We start from the raw sequence: 26157 nt of genomic DNA on the forward strand, positions 1-26157 counted from the left end.
AATACTGTGTATGTCACACTGGATATAATTATTATGTTTAATTTTATTCACATTTTCCAGCTTTCATCGTGACTGTACTCAGTACTCTCGAGGTATAGATTAAAAAACGCCTTCAGTCACAATTTTTCGTGTTTTATTCATTACATGATGCATTTCGGACCCTTTGGGTCCTCTTCAGGTGTAATTGGTCTTAATACATGGAACCCACAAAGCAGTTTACCAAGTGAGAAAGTTAGTAAACAGCATAAACATTAAACTCAATAATAGCGACTCTGAAAGCTGACAAAAAAAGTTCTGTAGCAATTATGAACAAAGATGATTACATTACTAACACAGTAACTTTCTTTTCTGAAGATAACATTACAGAGCTCAAGCAAGATCCCACTACAAAATTCGAAAACAAAATCAAAGAATGGTTAATAAATGCGATTTCCTCTTCAAAGAAAAGCAAGCAAAAACATGCATTTTAATGAATCCCACTGCCCCAAGACTGAGAGTTCTACCTGAGACCCATAAACCCCAAGTTCCATTGAGGTCTATTGTTAATTCTAGGAATGCTCCTCTTTCCAAAGCCTCCCAGTTACTCAACAAAATTCTGAAACAGTACTACACATTTGATAAATCATACTCAGTTAGGAACACAAAGGAATTATCAACTAAAATTAAAGACATAAACATTCCTGCAGGTGCCAGGTTTGCCTGTTTTAATGTAACAACCTATTTACAAATGTACCAACTTAAGAATCAATAAAAATAATTTTTGTAAACTTAATAAAACATAAAAAATTGCCAATTGCAGGAATATCAGACGTCAAGGAGATGTTCCAGCTAATATTGTCTCACAGATACTTTACATTCAATGGGAAAGTTGACCAACAGTATGATGGTCTTGCCATGGGCAGCAGCATATCAATTTTTCTGGCAGACATATTTCTCAATCATCTGGAAAGTAAGTTCTTTAAAGAAAACAATAGATTCAAAAGTAAAATAATGTATTACTGGAGATACGTTGATGATACCTTGCTTCTAGTTGATGGAACAAAAGATGAGAGTGAAGAACTACTAGCAGTATTCAATTATTTTCACAAAAAATATTTATTAATAAAACATAAGAACAACAAAAGATAAATTTCCTGGACCTTAAAAACACCAAACGTCAACAAAAACGTAAGTTCAGCATACACATAAAACACACATACACAGACATAACACTGGACAACTCATCATGCCATCCCACCATGCAGGAATGTGCTGAATTTATGTCCATGCTACACAGAATACACTATCTTGATCTAGAATGAAATGCCCTCAAGGATGAGATAAATACAATAAAGAGCATTGCCAGAAGCAATGGCTACACGGCCAAAACAATTGACAATTTATACAGGCAAATACAGAAAATCAAGACAAAGAATGACAACACTATGAAAGAAGAGGAAATATTAGCCAGTATCTCATACCTGAGCCCCATATCACAAAAAATAGGTAACCTTAAAAAAAACAAATGTAACACTTTCATTCTTAACTAATAATAAGTTAGAAAACTTCTAAATTATTATAAATTATTCTAAATTATTATAAATAAACTTCTAAATTATTGTAGTCTCTTGTTTCTATCACTTCTGCTAGTTTATAGCTGCGTGAGGGGAATGTCCCTTACGTCTGTACCTTTGCAAATTTTCATGACTATATTAATTTTTGATATGATGACTTTGTAATCTTTATCATAGATTTAATACCTTTTGCTTACTCCTTTCCTATAAATACCGCCACAGCCCCACAATATTTTATTATTTCAGAGTTTTATTACTTTTACAATATGTTTAAGATTATGGTTAAAAAACCACTCTCTTTTTCCCCATTGTATCCCTGGCTTCGTCAATATATATAGATATATACAAATTGTCATGTGATATGATCATTTCTCTTCATTTCGATTTTGCCATTGAGTATTGTTCTTCCTTTATTAATTTTATCTGTATGCTAATTGGTCTTTTTATTTTGTCTTATGACTATATACTAATATGTTGACGAAGTATTTTTAACCAATGTGTGGAAGTGTAGGTTGGTACCATATGCCTTTATTAATTTTCATATATATGATAAATGGAATTTAAATTCTATTTCTTGTTTGTGCAGATATTCAGCTGACATATTTTCTAACCAATATGGAGTAGTTTAGATGTATATTATGTTTCTTCATAAAAAAAATTTCGTTTAGATTGTGGAATATGTATAAACTTTTAGATACTTTCTGTCTACATGGTCTACATTCCTTTTGTGTTTTCCTGACCCTAAAAATTGTATTTTCTTCATATTAATATCATTTTATGTGTATTTCCATAAGATATGGCTTAACTGATTTTAATTTCATGGATTTCTCTGTAAAATGAATTTTACATCCTTACTTTTTTGAGTTACAAAATATTCATCAGTCTCATTTATCTGTTACTTATATTTTAAGGTACCAGCGTTTTTGTTGTAATTCAGTCAAGTGTAGAACTGTTAATACTTCAGTCTTACAGTCTGATTAACACAGTAGTATTTAATTGCAACTTTTTTGGATTTCTTCAAGATTGGCATCTCTGTTTTTAAATTTCATTGAGTTGTACTGCTGTATATCACATGTTGTTCTTGTGTCAGTGTGCCATCATATTTTCATCTTGTCACAATCTTTTATTTTTCTTGGTAATTATGGTCTTCTGTGGTAGTTTATATCAAAGTATGTATTACATGTGATAGATCTCTAATAAGATTAGTGAGTATGTCGATGGATTTAACGTTTTTTTGGTTATTTTCCTTAATTCGTTTGGCATTTTCACATGGTCCACTGGTAACAAAATAAATAACATTATTACAGACAGCACAGCGTTAGGCATCTTTTAAAAAAATTGTGCAAGTCCATATGTGCACATGGTCTATAACACATTTTTTTGTACCTGGGGAAATGTTTTCTTAAGGATGTGGTGTAGAGCACTGTTGCATCAGCCTATCACAGGATTCTCATTATGATCATTACTGCCACCAGAGACACATTTCAGATGAGATCAGTTACCAGTCCTTTTTTGTAAATCACTGTTCACCCAATCTTTACAAGGGTCTGGCTCTTTGATTCAAGTTAGGAGCAGATTGCCAATCTCCAATCCATACAAAAACCTCTCAAAGTATGGAAAGCAAAGAGCTTGCTGGAGAAGAGATTTTTTCACAGTACTGAAGATGATGTGCTCATACCCCTTAAAGTATGCATTTTGAAGCCATTGTTCACTATACATCTCTCCCTCCAATGATCATTCCTGTATTATCCCTGAGTATTGATCATGACTGACTATGATGAAAATGCAAACGTGTCTTTGTCATATACTTCGAGGTTAACAGTCGCTGCACCAAGAATCATTCACATCTGGTCACAATTTTACACTGACCATCATCCTTCATTGAGCATAATTCTCCACAGACCATCATTACAGCCACCAAAAATCTGCATTGACCGTAATTCTCCTCTGGCAGTCTTTGTCCACTCACTAACATTCACCACTAACCATTACTCTCCACTGCCATTGACGACAATTGACTACTGAGCATCATTGGCCACTATCCATTCTTGATCAGTGATTATCCTTGACCACTGACAACCACTGATCACAGATCATCTTAGATCACTATCATTGACCATGGCCCATCATTCTCTCTAATAGTATGCAGGGTAATTATGGTCTGAAATATCACATAAATCTACATCGATAATAATTCTCCACTGACATTCATTGTCTAGTGATCTTAATTGACTACTGACCATCAGTCCCCATTGGCAATATTTGACAACTGACCATCATTGAGCTTCGAAAGTCATTAAACACTGACCATTATTGACCACTGACCATCATTGAATGTTACTATCGGTGACCAATGACCGTCATTGATCACTGACAACCATTGACCTCATTCTCTCCACCAAGTAGCGTGCAGTGTAACTGTGGTCAGATATCCCACATCTGCCCCAGTGTCTGTACTGTGTCTCTATTAATGTTCATCAGACATATGTGCACAAAACATAAAAAAATTATGTACAGTATTTCTCCATCTCCTGCATCATCATCATCAACATCTCTCTAGTTTATATACCACAGTAAATTCCCTTCCTTTGTAGTGAGGGAACAGAACTACACACACACACACACACACACACACACACACACACACACACACCTCCTCGACCTGTTAAGTAGTTTTGTAAGTTGACGAGTCACAGAAGTCTCTTCTCAACCCATTATATCCCACAGTGCTTGCCTGGTGACCAATCTGGTGACTGTACTAGCAAGGGAAGTTGCTACACGTCTTGCAAGGCATGTTAAGCTTCACAGACAGCATGTGGATGCGCATTATCCTGTTCGAATGTTAAAGCACCTTGCAGTTGTAAGAACAGCAAAAGAATTTAGCACTGGTTATCAAGCCCTCCAGAAACGTCAAAGCTGAACAATAGTTGCAGCTTTTCACACCTCAGATGATAAGTGCTTCTATGAGTCATTGTGTATTCGGTGAATGCACTCTATAAGACAGTACTCACTAGGTTAACATCGTACACACAAACGATATCTTTTGTATGCAGGCAGAAACTGCTTTCTTCACTGAAGACCATGGCGTGCCATTCCATTTTCCAAGTGATCCTCTGATGGCATCAGTCGAGCTGTGCACCTCAATACTGTAGCATGAGTGGAAGAAAGGCTAAAGGTGTGTGTGTCGGTAGTCCCATTGCTAATAACTGATTTGCAACAGTCCTTGGTGACATGTTTGGGTTCACAAGCCCTTCTCTCTGTGCTGCAGTAACTGTCGATCTGCAACTGCTGCCCTTGCAATACTACGATCCCGGTTGACATCTCTGCTGCATTGATCTCCAGAACCTTGTCTATGGGTGTGAGAAAGTTCATGTGACCACTGATATCAGCATCATTGCACAACTGAAGCAGCACATACAACATGTGCGACAGTTCTCCAAATCCCACCCCTCAAAAGGCCACAGTGGCCACAGTGTGATCCCTTTCAAACTAACTGAGTTGGTTGAAGGAAGCAAGAGTGCATCTCCATGGTATGACTGCCTGCTTACTCCAGTGTTTGCGCCACACTGAGCTTCCTGGCTGACAGCATTAATTATAAAAGGGTCATGGAAGGTAGGCACCGTGCTAGCTGTTCTACTGTGTTATCTGTTGGCAGTCGATGTTGAAACCATTATTAATATATCTACTATCATTTGGGAGGCATATGCTATCATACAATCAGATTTCACACTGCCTTTCCATGTCTACTAATGCTTTCCACGATTTTTTAAAGTTTGTACATGTTGTTGACCATTGCCTAAACACAAGATGTTCAGAATTTGCAAAACTTATTAATAAATAATTCTTTCCCAGCCACAGAAACAACAGAATGTGAAGAAAGATCAGTTCTTTACTACACTGCATTAATGCAGAAAACATTTTCAGCATCATATTTCTGCCCTTGATTTGAAAAGGAAATCTCAAATTTCTGAACCCCAATAAATTTAACATAACATCGAACTCAGAATGTGTTGTCAGCAATCACATAATCTGCGGTCTCCTGCAACCGCACTGTCAGTGCATATCGCTAAATGACAGAGGCAGCTCAGCTTAGCCCATCCTACCAGTCTTACCTATCGGACCGCAAGCCGCCTCACTAACTCACTACTCCCCACCACTCTCAGCAATCGAAGCTCCCTACTCCCCACCACTCAGGCGGATCGGATTCCAAGGTAGCTCATCGCTCCCCACCGCTACTGTGGAAGAGACCGCGCGGAGCACGTGACATGGCGACTTGAAACGTCACTCTGTTCTCTGATATTTTGGCACAGTGATTCAGCTTGCAGCTCGCTTTCTTGACTGAGCGTCTCTCCATCCGAATTCGGCTCTAGCAGACATTTTTCTGTGTGGTATGTACAGTACATAATTATTTGAACATATATGATACTGCATGGTTTACAGGTTGACTCAGGAAGAATGATCAATATTTAGGTATATGACAGGAACGATCATTTGAAGCAAAATAACTACATATGGACATTTGCCCTAATTGAAAAGATTTCGGAGACATAACATGTTTCATGTTGCTTTGTACGTTTTTCTTGAATAATTTGAACTCCACAGCCTCTAGAGAAAACAGTACAAAATTAAACTACATTAAATTTTCCACAAAAGAAGTCCTAATCATTTTTTCTCTAATACTTACAATTTGCCTAAAGAAAGCATGAGAATACAGAAAACCTCGCGTGACGTGCATGCACTCAGGCGTAAATAGCTTTTGTAGTCCAGTTTGAGGTAATTTTTTGACTTGACAGACCTCGTGTCTGATATCAGATTATGTCGTTTACATTACTGTGGTACCTTGTAAACGATAACAGTGTTCTGAATACTAAAGAAACCAAATATAACTGTCCATTAAATATGGTCCATCTCGGAAACCATTCAGAATCGGACATTTTTCCATATGAAGTTTTTTGCATCGAATAATCGTTCCTGTTATAACCTCGAATATTGACCATTCGTCCTGGGAAACCATGTATCTTATGCTTAATTTTTTATTTATTCAATTAACTTGAACAGATTAATGCTCTCAGGATCCTTCTTACATCAGATGAGAGTTTTACATGTAATTATAAGACTTATTACATCAGTTACTTAAGAAAATCATCATATTTTTAATATATGTTTACTTCCGCCTCTCTCTCTGCATATATTAGGCATATGCCTGTTTCGTGTTCTTGGTCGAAATTGTTGACTTTCCTCGATCCTCATAAATATCTTTCGCTCACTGGCTAATAATCGTCATTAATTTTGGCATCTTGTCGCTTTCCATTCTTGTTATATAGTCCTTCCAGTTGTTTCCGTATTCTTTAATCTGCTCATATAAGCTTTTCGCTCTTAGTTACTTTCTGGTATTTGCATTTATTCTCCTGTCAGACAGAATGTACTCACCTACTCTTCATAGCGATTGGATGTCCGATACCTGTTTTCTTTGTTCATTTCTTTTTGTTACAGTCCACGACCCAGTTCCAAATGTTCTAGATGGCCCAAATATCATTTCGTAGAAATTAGCTAGAGATTCCTTTTTTTGTTTTAATTCCGACGGTTGTACTGATTGTTCCATTACTGTAATTAAATCGTTATATCTACTTTTATACGTACATTTCTGTCATGAATGAGGTAGTATTTCCTATGAAGTTGAACGAGTTTACTCTTTCTATTTTCGGATCATTTATTATTTTGCTGGGAATTGTCTGCCGACCCCTGAAAGCCATAACTTTTGTCTTATGCGAAGATACTAACAGATTGTATAGCATAGCTGCTGCGGATAAACAGCTCCTTGCGGTGTATTGTCGCTATCAGCAATCACAATTTGATCATCAGCAAAGAGGTAATTTCTTTAACTGTAGTTTAAAATCTTAATTTACCTCTCACTTGCCTCAGCGTGTCGTCAACATAAATTTAAAAAAAACACACACACACACAAACTGCATCCTTCTCTTAGTCTCAAATTTGGCCAGATCATCGATTTTCTGTTTCCAGCAATAGCGATGTCCGTTCCCTGGTACATGCTTTCAGCAGTCTGTGTTATGTACAAAGGTGTTCCTCTTTTGCTTATTATCACACATAGCTTTTCTACATTTATCGAAAACCTTCACATTGTCTATGAATAGTAAATGCATCCCCCTATTGAACTCTGTATTTTTCTACGATTTGCTGAACAGCGAACGTATTGCCTGTGGATGATCACGCCTTCCTAAAACCTAATAAATCTTATAGCAGAATATTTTCAATAATTAGCTGCTAGTCTGAGTGATAATGTTAGAGATTATAATTAGTACCCACGTTTGGCAAGGAGATGCTCTTACAGTTTATGCAATTACTTTTGTCTACTCTCTTGTAAACAGGTAATATTGTAGCTGCTTTACAGTCCTCTGAAATTTTCTTATTTGTCCTACATCTGTTAATGTAGTTGAAATATCTGGATATCAGTGTGCAAGATGCACAGTTAATCAGTTCTGTTGTTGATTCCACTGCTGTCCGGTGTTTTTCTATTTCTCATTTCATATATTGTAACTACTAATGACTTCATTTCTATTCTATCTGCTGTTGTCTCTTCCTCATCTTCATTTGCATGATATGTAGTAACGAATTTAAATAGCATTGAAAATGGTTTGAAAGGAGATTTGAATTTATTCAGTGCTATTTATAACAATAGTACTGTTTAAGGGCTAATAGCAATGGCGCAAGCTATACTTTTGCTAAAAGTATTAATAACAGTAACGACGGTAGATGTCAATAAAAGATATTTGGGATATGACGAATTTCTGGTAGGCTACTTAACTGTAAAGAGATAAGGAGTGTGTACAGAACAGGGGCTTCATTTTTGTTAGTTTAATAAATATTTCACCATCTATGTTTTGAAGCTCGGTATGTAACTTGTTCTCTGAAATACTGAGGGAGATCGATTTAGAGTCGGGTTCCAGGTACTGAAAAGGACTTCATAAGAAGGCTAAGTAGTGGTGCTTGACAGACAGGATTTTGCTGCAATCGGAACGACTGTTTCTGCTGTGTTGTCCAGGCAAGAGCCTTAAGGTCTAGGGAGCAGTAGTTATTATCAGCAGTAGTGGGTCAAAAATGAGCTTGATCATTTGGACTACGACGTAGTCCTGTACAGTAAATTCCGATCTGATGGGTTTTTGACGGCGTTGTGAGATCAAGACAGAATTTTTCGTGAGCATTGTCATTGCGGTTCAATGACGTTCATCGCTAAAGTCAAGTACTCGTTTAGTTCCTCGTTTGGGACAATGGGATCAGCTGCTGCTTCAACTTTGCTTGTACTTCACTAAATCATAAGTTTTTCCGTACAACATCTGGTCTGTACGTTGGAAATTAATTTACCGACATGCCTTAGTTGTCGTTTCTCTCAGACAGATTGACTGGTTTTGCTTTCTGCTTGTGATCAATTTTTATTAGCTGTAAGTTTGACGTGCAGTGTCCCTGAGACTCATCTCTTTCGGCTTTCCCGCTAGACAAGATGCAGCTTTTCGTCCAGCTTTCCGGTCTTCGGAAGAGCATATTTATTGTGTAACCGTTCCGATCTTCGGGAGAGCATATTTATTGTTTAATCGATTTAGTTTGGTAGTAAATTCACGTAGTCTGTCTTTCATCTCCAGGAGTGGAATGGAAGTCATCTTCCAAATTATCTCTTGTGTCTCTGCTGAAAGATCAGGAACAATGATATATTTAAATCCTCTATATATTGTCAATTACACTTTGTTCCTTGGATATTTTAGAGAATTCGTCATTAATATGACGTTGTGGGCTGATATTCCAGGCACAAATAACGCTTTTGTGGATTTCGTTGTATATATGTGTCTGAGACTGTGACTGTAGACTGCATTATGGGTAGGTGAAAGCTGAAGAAGTGCTACATTTGAAGAGGAAAGTATACACTTGAATTTCACAGAAAAGGGGCAGAATATTTATATCAGCTTTACTAGCATTATTTGTATGCTCCTATGTCGAGTAGAAGTTTGAAATGTCAGCTCTGAAACAGGCTGTCCATTCTACTTTCGAAGATCTGTAGAGGACGCAGATTAGACACATTTTGTTAAGAGACTTGATATTTACGAACAAATATTCGACTTCTCTGTCTTTATTACTATTGGATGTATCACTGTCTATAGTCAGTCAATGTGTTTATATGTCACAACTCCACTTCCTCGTCTGTTGCTTTTGTGCTGTCTTAGGACTGTGGAGTATATATTTGCGGAACTGGAGAACATGCTTGGCTTGAATCAGGTGTCCAAGTTCATTAGAAGTAATACTTGGATGTCGATATTTTGAGGCGTATGGCGGAGTTCGTCGAAATGAGTTGAAAGTGACTGAACATTTACGAGAGCGACATGGAGTATTGTGCGTTTGGTTGTAGAAGGCGCGAGGAAGTCGCTGGCAGATACGACATGTGCCTGTGAATGTGGATGGTCCGCCCGCCCGGTAAAAACAGTGCGAAGAATGCGCCTCCGAGTGGCTGGGAGGCGGGAGTAGGACAGATCGGATCAGGTAGAAAGGAACCGTAGGCAGTTAGTGCGACCAAGGTCAGCTGGTTTTGCAGCAGTCGTGTGATGAGGGACGTGCAGGCAGGAAAACGAGTCTCGCTAAGAACAAAAGTAATCTGTACGTAACAGCAGCATTAATAAATTAAATATAATGGTGACAAAGAGTACTACTACTGTTAGTAGCGTTAATGACATGTAACATCAATGATATGATGAAGGGTTGATAAACAAGAAATGGAAGGAAGAAAAAATTAACATACTAAGTGGTAATCTAAATAAAAAATATTAATAAGAAGAAGTAAGTCAACAAGTACATGAGTAAATTGTGTCGAGCTATGTTCTACAGTAAGAATACAGGCACATTGGTGGAACTAGTGGCTGCATGAGAAGACAAGTTCTTAGCCCCTAAAGCACAGGCTTTAGAGTGTATTTGCACAGCTTTTTCCCAGGCTTTATCCACATTAGTATCCTGCCATATCTTGTTCACACGTTATGTAGCGCAAATTCGGATATCAGATCATTCAAAATTTTTAATCTTTCAGCAGTGAAATCCCTGCGTATTGTCAGACTTGCCTTCATAAGTTTCTTCAACACTGTGAACGTTCCAGGTCTTCTCGTATATGATACAAACTTTACGATTGTGGGTCTAGGATTCATAGGTTGCAACGTTACATCTCACTGTATAACTTACGATTATAGACTGTGCTGCATGTATATTTGTTCACACTTTAAGTTTTTACTATTTGAAATTCTGTCTTAATAGTAAATGTTTTAATTTTTCCAACGTACTTTTCAGTGCTACAGAACAATAAATCATTCACTTCACCTTCGCCTAGAAAGATAGTGAGCGATGTACGGTACCATTGTTTTCAAAATGGAAAGAAAGGACAATGCCTCAACAGTCAGCAGAAAATTTCCACGCCTTCTGGTTCATCATCAAACGTGAAGAGATATCTAAAATCGAAGCATTCTACAGTATCTCTGGAACGATGTGCGTCAGGAGGCCATCAATTGATGCAGAAATTCGAGAAACCACTTCTCGCGAACCATCGTCACTGACATCTGCTTCCACCTCGTATGACGGTATGTTCCTAGAAAGGAAAATTGAGTCTCAAGCCGTATCCAGCCAACAGTAGTGGCAGGTTCTGGAACCAAGTCCTGATTTATTTACTTTTGTAGTGCCCTCAGCCACAACTGTTATCCATTTACAGTCAATAAGTAAGTTTGCTAATATTATAAAGCCGCTCACAATAAGTAAAGGTATGGCATTAGATCCACGGCTTTTAGAAATAATTTGCACAGAACATTATCCTTTCCATATAGTTGAAGACGCAGAGTTTAAAAAAATTATGGGAAATCTTTGCACCCACTATAATTTACCAAGTCCAAAAACCTTTTCAAACTCTCTAATGCCCAGTTTGTATCACGAGTTATTTGATAAAATTGAAAATAAACTTGGCCGTCACTGTGTCTGATGAGTGGACAAGTGTAAATAGCATTAGTCTCTATGCACTCACTGCGTATTTCATAGATGGGAAGAGTGAACTGAAGTCATATTTTTTAGAGTGCTCATAATTTGAAGACAGACACACTGAAGAAAACATCTCAGAATGGTGAAAGTCCGTTATCGCCAAATACAAAATCAGTTTTCAAATCACTGCAATAGTAGTAACAGACAATTTGTCAAGTATGAAATTAGCTGCAATGCTTGTCAAAGCAAGTAATGACGCAGAAAAGGTGGCAACTGTCGAAATGGACAAATATTTAGCTCAACGATATTTTCCTAGAAACAGCGACACCTTAAACTGCTGGGAAACAAGAAAATTGTTGTGTCCAACCCTGTATCAATATATTATTATGTATCACAGCAACGTCAGTGCCCTGTGAATGAGTCTTTTCAAAAACTGGACAAATATACACTGAGAAGAGAAACAGACTTACTTCGTCAAAATTAGGTCAGATTTTAAGTATAAATCATAATATTTATTAATTTTCCATTTTTGGGTACATATACGGTAAGGCTGACTGTAAATATGTTGTTGTTGTTGTAGTCTTCAGTCCTGAGACTGGTTTGATGCAGCTCTCCATGCTACTCTATCCTGTGCAAGCTTCTTCATCTCCCAGTACCTACTGCAACCTACATCCTTCTGAATCTGCTTAATCTCTTGATCTCCCTCTACGATTTTTACCCTCCACGCTGCCCTCCAATGCTAAATTTGTGATCCCTTGATGCCTCAAAACATGTCCTACCAACCGATCCCTTCTTCTAGTCAAGTTGTGCCACAAACTTCTCTTCTCCCCAATCCTATTCAATACCTCCTCATTAGTTATGTGATCTACCCACCTTATCTTCAGCATTCTTCTGTAGCACCACATTTCGAAAGCTTCTATTCTCTTCTTGTCCAAACTGGTTATTGTCCATGTTTCACTTCCATACACGGCTACACTCCATATAAATACTTTCAGAAACGACTTCCTGACACTTAAATTTATACTTGATGTTAACAAATTTCTCTTCTTCAGAAACGCTTTCCTTGCCATTGCCAGTCTGCATTTTATATCCTCTCTACTTCGACCATCAGCAGTTATTTTACTCCCTAAATAGCAAAACTCCTTTACTACTTTAAGTGTCTCATTTCCTAATCTAATCCCCTCAGCATCACCCGATTTAATTTGACTACATTCCATTATCCTCGTTTTGCTTTTGTTGATGTTCATCTTACATCCTCCTTTCAAGACACTGTCCATTCCGTTCAACTGCTCTTCCAAGCCTTTTGCTGTCTCTGACAGAATTACAATGTCATCGGCGAACCTCAAAGTTTTTATTTCTTCCCCATGGATTTTAATACCTACTCCGAATTTTTCTTTTTTTTCCTTTACTGCTTGCTCAATATACAGATTGAATAACATCGGGGAGAGGCTACAAGCCTGTCTCACTCCTTTCCCAACCACTGCTTCCCTTTCATGCCCCTCGACTCTTATAACTGCCATCTGGTTTCTGTACAAATTGTAAATAGCCTTTCGCTCCCAGTATTTTACCCCTGCCACCTTTAGAATTTGAAAGAGAGTATTCCAGTCAACATTGTCAAAAGCTTTCTCTAAGTCTACAAATGCTAGAAACGTAGGTTTGCCTTTCCTTAATCTTTCTTCTAAGATAAGTCGTAAGGTCAGTATTGCCTCACGTGTTCCAGTGTTTCTACGGAATCCAAACTGATCTTCCCCGAGGTTGGCTTCTACTAGTTTTTCCATTCGTCTGTAAAGAATTCGTGTTAGTATTTTGCAGCTGTGACTTATTAAGCTGATAGTTCGGTAATTTTCACATCTGTCAACACCTGCTTTCTTTGGGATTGGAATTATTATATTCTTCTTGAAGTCTGTGGGTATTTCGCCTGTCTCATACATCTTGCTCACCAGATGGTAGAGTTTTGTCATGACTGGCTCTCCCAAGGCCATCAGTAGTTCTAATGGAATGTTGTCTACTCCCGGGGCCTTGTTTCGACTCACGTCTTTCAGTGCTCTGTCAAACTCTTCACGCAGTATCTTATCTCCCATTTCATCTTCATCTACATCCTCTTCCATTTCCATAATATTGTCCTCAAGTACATCGCCCTTGTATAGTCCCTCTATATACTCCTTCCACCTTTCTGCCTTCCCTTCTTTGCTTAGAACTGGGTTGCCATCTGAGCTCTTGATATTCATACAAGTGGTTCTCTTCTCTCCAAAGGTCTCTTTAATTTTCCTGTAGGGAGTATCTATCTTACCCCTAGTGAGACAAGCCTCTACATCCTTGCATTTGTCCTCCAGCCATCCCTGCTTAGCCATTTTGCACTTCTTGTCGATCTAATTTTTGAGACGTTCGTATTCCTTTTTTTCTGCTTCATTTACTGAATTTTTATATTTTCTCCTTTCATCAATTAAATTCAATATTTCTTCTGTTACCCAAGGATTTCTATTAGCCCTCGTCTTTTTACCTACTTGATCCCCTGCTGCCTTCACTACTTCATCCCTCAGAGGTACCCATTCTTCTTCTACTGTATTTCTTTCCCCCATTCCTGTCAATTGTTCCCTTATGCTCTCCCTGAAACTCTGTACAACCTCTGGTTCTTTCAGTTTATCCAGGTCCCATCTCCTTAAATTCCCGCCTTTTTGCAGTTTCTTCAGTTTCAATCTGCAGTTCATAACCAATAGATTGTGGTCAGAATCCACATCTGCCCCTAAAAATGTCTTACAATTTAAAACCTGGTTCCTAAATCTCTGTCTTACCATTATGTAATCTATCTGATACCTTTTAGTATCTCCAGGATTCTTCCAGGTATACAACCTTCTTTCATGATTCTTGAACCAAGTGTTAGCTATGATTAAGTTATGCTCTGTGCAAAATTCTACAAGGCGGCTTCCTCTTTCATTTCTTCCCCCCAATCCATATTCACCTACTATGTTTCCTTCTCTCCCTTTTCCTACTGACGAATTCCACACCCATGACTATTAAATTTTCGTCTCCCTTCAGTACCTGAATAATTTCTTTTATCTCGTCATACATTTCATCAATTTCTTCATCATCTGCAGAGCTAGTTGGCATATAAACTTGTACTACTGTAGTAGGCATGGGCTTTGTGTCTATCTTGGCCACAATAATGCGTTCACTATGCTGTTTGTAGTAGCTAACCCGCACTCCTATTTTTTATTCATTATTAAACCTACTCCTGCATTACCCCTATTTGATTTTGTATTTATAACCCTGTAATCACCTGACCAAAAGTCTTGTTCCTCCTGCCACCGAACTTCACTAATTCCCAATATATCTAACTTTAACCTATCCATTTCCCTTTTTAAATTTTCTAACCTACCTGCCCGATTAAGGGATCTGACATTCCACGCTCCGATCCGTAGAATGCCAGTTTTCTTTCTCCTGATAACAATGTCCTCTTGAGTAGTCCCCGCCCGGAGATCCGAATGGGGGACTATTTTACCTCCGGAATATTTTACCCAAGAGGACGCCATCATCATTTAATCATACAGTAAAGCTGCATGTCCTCGGGAAAAATTACGGCTGTAGTTTCCCCTTGCTTTCAGCCGTTCGCAGTACCAGCACAGCAAGGCCGTTTTGGTTAATGTTACAAGGCCAGTTCAGTCAATCATCCAGACTGTTGCCCCTGCAACTACTGAAAAGGCTGCTGCCCCTCTTCAGGAACCACATGTTTGTCTGGCCTCTCAACAGATACCCCTCCGTTGTGGTTGCACCTACGGTACGGTCATCTGTATCGCTGGGGCACGCAAGCCTCCCCACCAACGGCAAGGTCCATGGTTCATGGGGTGGGACTGTAAATAAAGACTGCAGATATACTCAGTTACATTTATGTTATGATCATTATATTGCATTTTTTTCCAATAAAAGTATCAAAACACAACAAGATTCAGTCTTCATTCTTAAAATTCTGCCACATAATAAAAAAAAAATATTGAGGATTTTAATGTAGTAGTTTTAATTTTCACAGTAGACGAAATTTAAAACTTTTTATATCTGAAAACTACTAGGGAAATAACAAAATTATTAGTCCTCTCTATTTGTTCTTTCAAAACAGGATGCTGGACTCACATTCTGGAGGACGACGGTTCAAACCCGCGTCCGGTCACCCTGATTTAGGTTGCCATGATTTCCCTAAAACGCTTCAGGTAAATGCCTGGATGGTTCCTTCGAAAGGGCACGGCCGATTTCCTTCTCTATCCCTCCCTTGTGCTTGTCTCAAATGACCTCGTTGTCGACGGGACGTTAAACACTAATCTCCTCCTCCTCTTCAAAACAGGACCAAATTACATAAAAACGACGCTGTGCCTACCTATCATTTATTTTTTTGAGTGAATGGTGTACAACTAGTTCATTCTAGTGAGTGACCAGTTGTGATCTGATCTTTGAAAAGAACAGTTTTGCCCGTCTTTAGTACAGACCAAAAAAAGAAAAAATTGTCTAGTAAACATGGGCTCTAAAATGCTTATCTTAAGAGCTATGAGCACTTGTTCTCTAGAAGACATGTGTTGCACAATAGCGAAGATAAGCAAGCGCGCCGGCCGCATCTGGAACCGCGCGACTGCTACGGTCGCACGTTCGAATCCTGCTTCGGGCATGTATGTGTGTAATGTCCTTAGGTTAGTTAGGTTTAAGTAGTTCTACGTTCTAGAGGACTGATGACCTCCGATGTTAAGTCCCACAGTGCTTAGAGCCATTTGAACCATAAAAAAGTGCTCATGGCTCTTAAAGTATGCACCTTAGAGCCTCTGTTCGCCAGCCTCTTTTTCTTGTTTTTATCTGTATTACCACCTGTGACAAAGCAAGCTGGTATCTTTTTATTTCCTTTCTTGTGTTGCCATCTGCCTCTTTAAATTCATTTTTTCATTTTTGAGTAATTACCATTAACAACACGAGTCTAATCTACATTTCCGTAAAAGAGAAGGGTTGGCCCTCAGTCTTAAGGATATATCACCAGATCTGCTTTTGTGCTTAGTTTTGTGTTTGTAGTTAATTTCCTAATTTATTTTAACCATTCCTAGTTAATACATATGTTATAGGGTGAAATCTATAATTGTTTCATGACTTAGATTCTATTGTTAACTTATGAACAAATATGAATTGTGTACTAATTATAAAAATTTGGAAGAAGAACTACTAGGATTCTTAAAGTATTTATTTGCACTATTCGAAAACATATTAGCAAAGCGAGGCCTTAATTATTTCCAAAATAATTACGAGGTTTATTAAAAGTATTGTTTGTATAAATACATCGTTAATTTCATCAATTAAACAAATTATTTGGCTTAACCCACGTGAATGCCAAATTGCTACTAGCAGTCCAAGACAAAGTCAAAAAGACTGGCATGCAGTGGTCAAGCATCTCGTCACAAGGCACAAATTTCTGTAGTGAATGCCTAGTGACGATTGAGGTAATGTAAAGAGCGATGCCATTGGAGAGTGGACTACTGGAAACGAGTGATTTTTAGTGACGAATCACATCATGCCCTGCAGCAATCTGATGAAAATAGAGAAGGAATAACAGTAGAATAGGCCGGTCAGGTCAGCTCAGTGACTTTAAACGTGGACAATTCGTTGGATCTCACAGGGGCAAAGGTACATTTAAACCCTTCGAAAGCTGCCCTGTGCACTGTTGGCTATGTGGTAGCGAAGTGGAAACGAGAAGGATAAACAACGGATAAACCGAGACGAGATAGACCTCATGCACTGACTGACAGCCGGCCGTTGTGACCGAGCGGTTCTAGGCGCTACAGTCTGGTACCTCTCGACCGCTACGGTCGCAGGTTCGAATCCTACCTCGGGCATGGATGTGTGTGATGTGCTCAGAGCCATTTGAACCACTGACTGACAGCGACCGTTGAGAATTGCGGAGGTTGCTTGTTAAATGTGTAGGAAGACAAAAGGAATGGCATTCAGTGATCTAGCAGCTCCTCACAAGGCGCATAAATCTATAGTTATTGCCAAGCGACGCGTGATGTGGTATAACGAGGGACATCACTGAGCAGTAGACGCCGAAAGAAAATGGTTTGGAGTAGTGAATGGGAAATTACCCTGTGACAGTCCGATGGAAGGGTTTGGGTTTGGAGAATGCCAGCAGACCCTTTCTTGCCACCGTGTGCAGCGGCAATAGTGAAGTACAGAGGAGATGATGTCACATTATTGCAGTGTTTTTCGTAGCTATTGCAGTTAAGCAATGTTGAAGGAAATGAACACAAAAAGTGGTTCAAATGGCTCTACGCACTATGGGACTTAACATCTATCAGTCCCCTAGCACTTAGAACTACTTAAACCTAACTAACCTAAGGGCATCACACACATCCATGCCCGAGGCAGGATTCGCACCTGCGAACGTAGCAGCAGCGCGGTTTCGGACTGAAGAGCGTAGAACCGCTCGGCCACAGCGGCCAGCAAATGAACACATTTTTCATCGTTGTGCACTGCGTGTGGTAGAGGAGGACTTTGGAGATGGGGACTCATTGTAAGAACATGAGAGTGCACCCTTCATAGAGCAACATCTGTGAGACAGTGGTTTGCAGGCAATAAACATTCTCGAAACGGACTGGCCTACCTTGCGAACCAACATAAATCCAATGGAGCATTTTTGGGATGAAGCAGAATGTCGACTTGAGTCCAGATCCCAGCGTCTAAAACAACTGTCTTTTGTGGTTTAGACTCTTGATGAAGAATGTGCGCAGGCCACAGTAGCCGAGCGGTTCAGGCGCTTCAGTCCGGAACCGCGCTCGCTACGGTCGCAGGTTCGAATCCTGTCTCAGGCATGGATGTGTGTGATGTCTTTCGGTTAGTTAGGTTTAAGCAGTTCTAAGTTCTAGGGGACTGATGACCTCAGCTGTTAAGTCCCTTAGTTCTCAGAGCCATTTGAACAATTTTTTTGAGAATGTGCTGTCATTTCTGTCCTGATATGCAGGCACCTCAAAGAAAGTGTTGCAGGTTCAAGCTGCCATAAAGGCGAAGGGTGGACACACCCCATACTAGTGTCCACTAATACGTTCCAGATGCTTTTAATCAGTTAGTGCAGTCACTTTCCACTGGAGCACAAACATGGACTGCGGATCGAAATTCCATAACACTTATCTTCTGATCAGTAGTGACTAAAAACAAAAATTTAGTTGTTAATGAGGTGTATGTGTTACTACCCATATATATGTGTAATTAATCAAAAATGTTGTGGGATCTGTATTGGTGATTAGGCATGGGAGCGCATGGGAGTATGGATGCCACTAGTTTGGCGCTGCAGGGGTTGCTCGTCCTTGACCTTGACGGTTTCCGGTTTGGCGGGAGCTGGTCGCGCATGCGCAGTGCTGGGCAGGACCTACCGCACGCGCCGGCGTTGCGACGCTCCCGCTGCACCAGTGGCCGCCTGCCGGGGGGAGGAGCGGCGCAGCGACCCCACCACCACAGAGCGGCCTATCGATTCTGCACGTGCCTGCTGCCGCTGACGTCTGATGTCTGACGGAGAAGGTGAGTGGCCGAGGGTGACAGCGGCACACGCCCTCTGGAGCCTGGCTGGTTTCAGGCTACTTGCACTTACAGTCTGGTGTTAACTTGCTGAAGGAATAGTTACTCCAATATTTTTTACAAATATCATTCTGATGTACGTACTAATAGCTAACACTACAGGGTCACTACCAACAAGAACTGTAAACCCATCGCCGGCCGGAGTGGCCGAGCGGTTCTAGGCGCTACATTCTGGAACCGCGCGACCGCTACGGTCGCAAGTTCGAATCCTGCCTCGGGCATGGATGTGCGTGATGTCCTTAGGTTAGTTACGTTTAAGTAGTTCTAAGTTCTAGGGGACTGATGACCTCTGATGTTTAGTCCCATAGTGCTCAGAGCCATTTGAACCATTTTTTGTAAAACCATCGTTGGCTACTGTGTACTATCATATACAAGCGTAAACTGCGGCAGTTTTCCTAGTAGACCAGGTCAGTTAAGATCGTAACCAGGTTACCTGTACCTGTGTGGTGCATATCTACCGGGCGTTACCTCATAACGATGCTTTCTCTGCGTATGCGATCAGTCCCTTGCCAGAGTCGCCAGAAATTGGAAATGGTGAACCATCTAGACACAGAGTGAGGGTATATAAAGAGCCACATAACCTACAGAACATTTTTGTTCTAAGTAGTTATCTTCCTGTATTTTACTTAAAAATAAACACTATTTATAGAAAAATTGAAATTGCAAACGTTTAATTGAGGTTTTATTCGAAAATTGTTTATTCATAATATAATACAAAGGCATGTTATGGACAGAAAAAAACAGATTTATCATGCAGCGCTAGAAAACGCAATTTCTTAAAAATAGATAAAATAAAAGAAGCTGCAAAACAAAAATGTACATTGCGATGTAAAAAAAAGTACATCGCTTCAATACTTCGCCGAATACTTATAAAACATGTTTCTCTAATTCAAAAGCAGCTTCATATTTATCAGTCAGAACAGGAAACTGTTGCCTTTGACTATTTGTAGAATATTCTATTGAGTACAAAATAACAACAATGATTATATACATCTTCCTATGTTTGTGCTTGAAACCGTACTTGCATTTGTTACATAAAAGCGCAGAAGTTACGTAGTTAACTAATTTTTATTACTTATAAAATGTAATTCATATTCTGGAAGGATATAAAATACCTAGTGGACCAACACTGAATGATATGCGGATCCAATTATATGCAAAACCAACAACCAAACGAACAAAAAAAAAGGAAGAGAAGTCGTCGGTTCCCAGCTTCTCTCTTATACATTCATTTGCATTTCTTCCGTACCAGTGCTGCCAGTACTACTTTTAATCCTATCACTTACTATGTTAGTTACGTACTCTATAAAAACGCAACTCTTCTTACAACGTTTGAATAGAGATAGATGGATAACTTTTTTTTTTTTTCATTTCTCACTCATCTTTGCCTTAAGGCGGCCACGCGTGCTTGGAAAGTTTGACAAGGATGCATGTGGAAGCATACTGTGCAAGCATTATTTTCTACGGAGATTACGTTAGGCTCCGACACGGTTGTTTGATCGTTTCGCCTGGCTGTGACTTTGCGATCCGGAAAAAAGAAATAAGTGGTATAGTTATTGCAGATCAGTGGAGAAACATACTTGAACCTCCTGTAAGTTGTAACACCATTCATGAGAAGCTGAAAAAAATGTAAAGAGACTATAACACCACATGAATTTGTGAATCATTTCCTTCAGTTCAAATGGTTCAAATGGCTCTGAGCACTATGGGCCTCAACTTCTGAGGTCATTAGTCCCCTAGAATTTAGAACTAGTTAAACCTAACTAACCTAAGGACATCACACACGTCCATGCCCGAGGCAGGATTCGAACCTGCGACCGTAGCGGTCTCGCGGTTCCAGACTGCAGCGCCTAGAACCGCACGGCCACTTCGCCCGGCCCTTCAGTTCACTCGACACACTGTTGCTACGAAGATTGCCTCAAAACTGAGGTTTGCTTGTACAAGCCGGCATATTGTAGGCACACCCGCTCAAACACGTGGACGTCGATGTGCTTGCACAAGTTTGCATAATTCAGAGCTGACGGGACCACACGCCGCCTGACAAGTCCGAATGCTTGCTCAAAATCACCCCGCGGGCATTCAAGCTCGCATGCACAAACTATTTTAACACGATGCTAGCCAAGTTTACAGTAGCGTATGTGATCCCCGTTACATTGGACTGCAAACGAGTTCGTCTTTCCAGTTATCATGAAAATTTCATAACGCTCCCAGAGATGAAAGGTACAGAGTAGATCCCACCTGTAAACACAACACGTGATACAGATTACCGACTGCGACACATACACTCCTGGAAATGGAAAAAAGAACACATTGACACCGGTGTGTCAGACCCACCATACTTGCTCCGGACACTGCGAGAGGGCTGTACAAGCAATGATCACATGCACGGCACAGCGGACACACCAGGAACCGCGGTGTTGGCCGTCGAATGGCGCTAGCTGCGCAGCATTTGTGCACCGCCGCCGTCAGTGTCAGCCAGTTTGCCGTGGCGTACGGAGCTCCATCGCAGTCTTTAACACTGGTAGCATGCCGCGACAGCGTGGACGTGAACCGTATGTGCAGTTGACGGACTTTGAGCGAGGGCGTATAGTGGGCATGCGGGAGGCCGGGTGGACGTACCGCCGAATTGCTCAACACGTGGGGCCTGAGGTCTCCACAGTACATCGATGTTGTCGCCAGTGGTCGGCGGAAGGTGCACGTGCCCGTCGACCTGGGACCGGACCGCAGCGACGCACGGATGCACGCCAAGACCGTAGGATCCTACGCATTGCCGTAGGGGACCGCACCGCCACTTCCCAGCAAATTAGGGACACTGTTGCTCCTGGGGTATCGGCGAGGACCATTCGCAACCGTCTCCATGAAGCTGGGCTACGGTCCCGCACACCGTTAGGCCGTCTTCCGCTCACGCCCCAACATCGTGCAGCCCGCCTCCAGTGGTGTCGCGGCAGGCGTGAATGGAGGGACGAATGGAGACGTGTCGTCTTCAGCGATGAGAGACGCTTCTGTCTTGGTGCCAATGATGGTCGTATGCGTGTTTGGCGCCGTGCAGGTGAGCACCACAATCAGGACTGCATACGACCGAGGCACACAGGGCCAACACCCGGCATCATGGTGTGGGGAGCGATCTCCTACACTGGCCGTACACCACCGGTGATCGTCGAGGGGACTCTGAATAGTGCACGGTACATCCAAACCGTCATCGAACCCATCGTTCTACCATTCCTAGACCGGCAAGGGAACTTGCTGTTCCAACAGGACAATGCACGTCCGCATGTATCCCGTGCCACCCAACGTGCTCTAGAAGGTGTAAGCCAACTACCCTGGCCAGCAAGATCTCCGGATCTGTCCCCCATTGAGCATGTTTGGGACTGGATGAAGCGTCGTCTCACGCGGTCTGCACGTCCAGCACGAACGCTGGTCCAACTGAGGCGCCAGGTGGAAATGGCATGGCAAGCCGTTCCACAGGACTACATCCAGCATCTCTACGATCGTCTCCATGGGAGAATAGCAGCCTGCATTGCTGCGAAAGTGGATATACACTGTACTAGTGCCGACATTGTGCATGCTCTGTTGCCTGTGTCTATGTGCCTGTGGTTCTGTCAGTGTGATCATGTGATGTATCTGACCCCAGGAATGTGTCAATAAAGTTTCCCCTTCCTGGGACAATGAATTCACGGTGTTCTTATTTCAATTTCCAGGAGTGTATGTGACTATTTAGGTACGGAAACAACTGGTTCTCCCGTAGCACTCTCCATACAGTGACGTGATCAACGTTACCTTGCACAGCAGCAGCTTCTCTGACGCTGACATTAGGGTTATCGTCAACTGCGCGAAGAATTGCCTTGTCCATTGCAGGTGTCCTCGTCGTTCTAGGTCTTCCCCAGTCGCGAATCATAGGCTGGAATGTTCAGTGCTCCCTAAGACGCCGATCAATTGCTTCGAACGTCTTCCTGTCGGGACATCTTCGTTCTGGAAATCTGTCTCGATACAAACGTACCGTGCCACGGCTATTGCCCCGTGCTAATCCATACGACAAATGGGCATCTGCCAACGCCGCGACGGCCGCGGTCGTCTAGCGGTTCTAGGCGCTCAGTCCGGAGCCGCGCGACTGCTACGGTAGCAGGTTCGAATCATGCCTCGGCCGTGGATGTGTGTGACGTCCTCAGGTCAGTTAGTTTTAAGTAGTTCTAAGTTCTAGGGGACTGATGACCACAGATGTTAAGTCCCATAGTGCTCAGAGCCATTTGAACCAACGCCGCATTTGTAAACATTACACTGACTGCAAAACCACGTTCGTGATGAACACTAACCTGTTGATGCTACGTACTGATGTGCTTGATGCTAGTAGTGTAGAGCAATGAGTCGCATGTCAACACAAGCACCGAAGTCAATTGGGCCAACTGGTGGTGAATCGAGGAAGCACAGTACATACTGACGAAACTAAAATGAGCTCTAACATGGAAATTAAGCGTTTCCGGACACATGTCCACATAACATCTTCTCTTTATTTGTGTGTGATGAATGTTTCCTGAAAGTTTGGTCGTACCTTTTCGTAACACCCTGTATATGTAGAAAGTTTTTGCCAGGCCGCGTAGTACCTACACAAACAAATTGATGCACGAAAAGAATACGACATACAAAAGTAAGCGATAAATTCAATGTTTTCAGAAATTTAAGTTTTTGTCATTTCTAACTGAAGCAAATATGAGTTCAATGTTTTCCATGAGTAAATTACTTCATGCGACAAATATCTGAAAGTATTTTCTTCATAACTGTTACCCTCCGTGAAAGTGACGAATAATTCCAACACCATCCAAATGAATTGAATATTCAGTATTCTAATGAGTGTACATTATCTATTGGGAGTAAACCAAAGGAAGACAAAAGTAATGAGGAGCAGCGGGAAGAAGATTAGCAATGAACCTAACATTAAATTTAGGATACAAGAAGTAGACGAAGTTTGGGAACTTGCTACCTGTGTCTCCAACACTTTAGTCATCAACAATATATTTTACCTCACTATTCACTAGTCTGTCAACGTTGGGGTAACTTTTCGATACCACGACTGTAGAAATCATGTGGTTTTGAGGCGAAGATTTCGTCGAGCCATTTTCGGAAAGCATTTTCGTTCGGAAAGGAAGTTCCTTGAAGGTTGTTCGCTTGAGAGTCGAAAAGGTGAAAATCTGCGAGTCCACGGTAAGGAGAATAAGGTGGGTGCGAAAGGACTTCTCAACCCAGTTCCTGTATAGCGTTTTTGGTAGCGTAGCAGAAAACGGATGTGCATTACCGTGGAGTAGCATCACTTTACGCAATCTTACCGGTCTTTTCTCTGCAAGCTGTCCCATTTTTTAACAACTGTCAGCAACTATGGATACACCTCTGAGATTCAGTTCGTAGTACGTATATCACACCGTCGCCGTTCCACCAAATGCATAACATTATCTTTTGTGGATACACGCAGGTCTTTGTACGGGGAGATGCTGCTTTGTTTGGGCTCAACCATTCCTTTCTTTTCCTTATATTAGCATAAAGACGACATTTAATGTCACTAGTAACGACGCATGTCAGGAACTCATGACGAACAAGCAGAGAGGCACATATAGCTATCCGCTGGTTTTTGTGGTTTTGGCTTAGAGCATGCGGTACCCATGAACCTGATTATTGGACCTTCTCCTTGCATTAAATAGATGGACGAAGGTGGAATTATCACAGTTCATCATACTGACCAGTTCTCCAGTACGCTGATGCAAAGTATTGAGGATTAATACGTTCAAAGGACCTTCATCAAACCCGGAAGGTCTTTCTGAACGTGGAGAATCATTGCTGTCAAAAAGATTCTCCGTAAAACGATAAAACCGTTTTCTTGCCATGATCTGTACAGTGGCATTATTTCCATGCAAGCTGCAAATTTTTGTGACTACCTCCGCTCCTGTCACCCCTGTATTGAACTCAAACAGAAGAATGTGTTGAAAATGATACGATGTCTCCACTTTGCACTTCATTTTCTTGCGTCCACATTTCCACTCACTATGTCGAAATAACAAAACGACAATACGTAAACTCAAACAGCACAGCGAACTACAAGTAAGAAATTATATTCAATAATAGCATCCGGAATACCAACATGAGAAATAAAATCGCTATAAACTTATGCATTAGCCAAGTAGAAGTATTGAAGGAATTCTGGGACCTTAGAAGTAAAATAATACTTGATGGAAGAAGCAAGGAGGATGTAAGTTGCAGATCGGCGCAGGCGAAAAGTGTATTCACATTCGAAAAAAGTCTGCCAGTACGAAACGTCGGCCGTAATATAAGGAAGAAATTTCTGACATGTACGTTTGGCGCATAGCATTATAGGAAAGTGAATCGTGGGCTGCGGTAAAGCCAGAGAAGAACAGAATCAAAACGATTGAGGTGTGCTGGTAGAGAAGGATGTTGAAATTTTTTTAAAAAATGGCTCTGAGCACTATGGGACTTAACTTCTGAAGTCATTAGTCCCCCAGAACTTAGAACTACTTAAACCTAGCCAACCTAAGGACGTCACACACATCCATGCCCGAGGCAGGATTCCAACCTGCGACCGTAGCGATCGCGTGATTCCAGCCTGTAGCGCCTAGAAACGCTCGGCCACTTCGGCCGGCAATATTGAAATTTACGTGGACTCATAAGATTTGTAATGAAGAAGCTAGCCACAGAATTTTTGGAGGAAAAAACATGTGAAAAACATTGACAGGAAGAAGGGACAGAATAATAGGACAAGTGTGTGGAGTTAAGGAGTAATTAAGCAATAACTTCCATGGTACTCTTGAGGGAGCTTTGGAAGGTAAGAGATGTAGGTGAAGATAGAGTTTGGAACACGACCCACAATTAGTTGAGGATATTGGCTGCTAGTACTACTGTCAAATAAGGCGGTTAACAGATAGAGGAATTTTGGCGCCCACGTCAGGCTGGTAAAAAAAAAAAAAAAAAAAAAAAAAAAAAAAAAAAATTACCGCCACCCTTC

The 26157-nt window shown here is 40.9% G+C and overlaps 1 protein-coding gene and 1 long non-coding RNA gene across 3 annotated transcripts in view; both read left to right on the plus strand.

Annotated features, from left to right (window-relative positions):
• The first annotated feature begins 788 nt into the window (after positions 1-788).
• LOC126412797 (uncharacterized) overlaps positions 789-26157 on the plus strand; it is a 193534-nt gene continuing 168165 nt past the window's right edge. For both annotated transcript variants that reach the window (XR_007575345.1, XR_007575344.1), the window contains exons 1-2: positions 789-949; positions 10890-11176. This is a non-coding gene — a long non-coding RNA (uncharacterized LOC126412797). The remainder of the gene's footprint in view (positions 950-10889; positions 11177-26157) is intronic.
• Positions 18390-26157, plus strand: part of LOC126412736 (uncharacterized) — a 33014-nt gene continuing 25246 nt past the window's right edge. Inside the window, exon 1 of the transcript XR_007575333.1 lies at positions 18390-19097. The gene's annotated coding sequence lies outside the window, so the exon portion shown is untranslated. The remainder of the gene's footprint in view (positions 19098-26157) is intronic.

Source organism: Schistocerca serialis, chromosome 1, assembly GCF_023864345.2.
Source record: "Schistocerca serialis cubense isolate TAMUIC-IGC-003099 chromosome 1, iqSchSeri2.2, whole genome shotgun sequence".
Taxonomy (NCBI): domain Eukaryota; kingdom Metazoa; phylum Arthropoda; class Insecta; order Orthoptera; family Acrididae; genus Schistocerca; species Schistocerca serialis.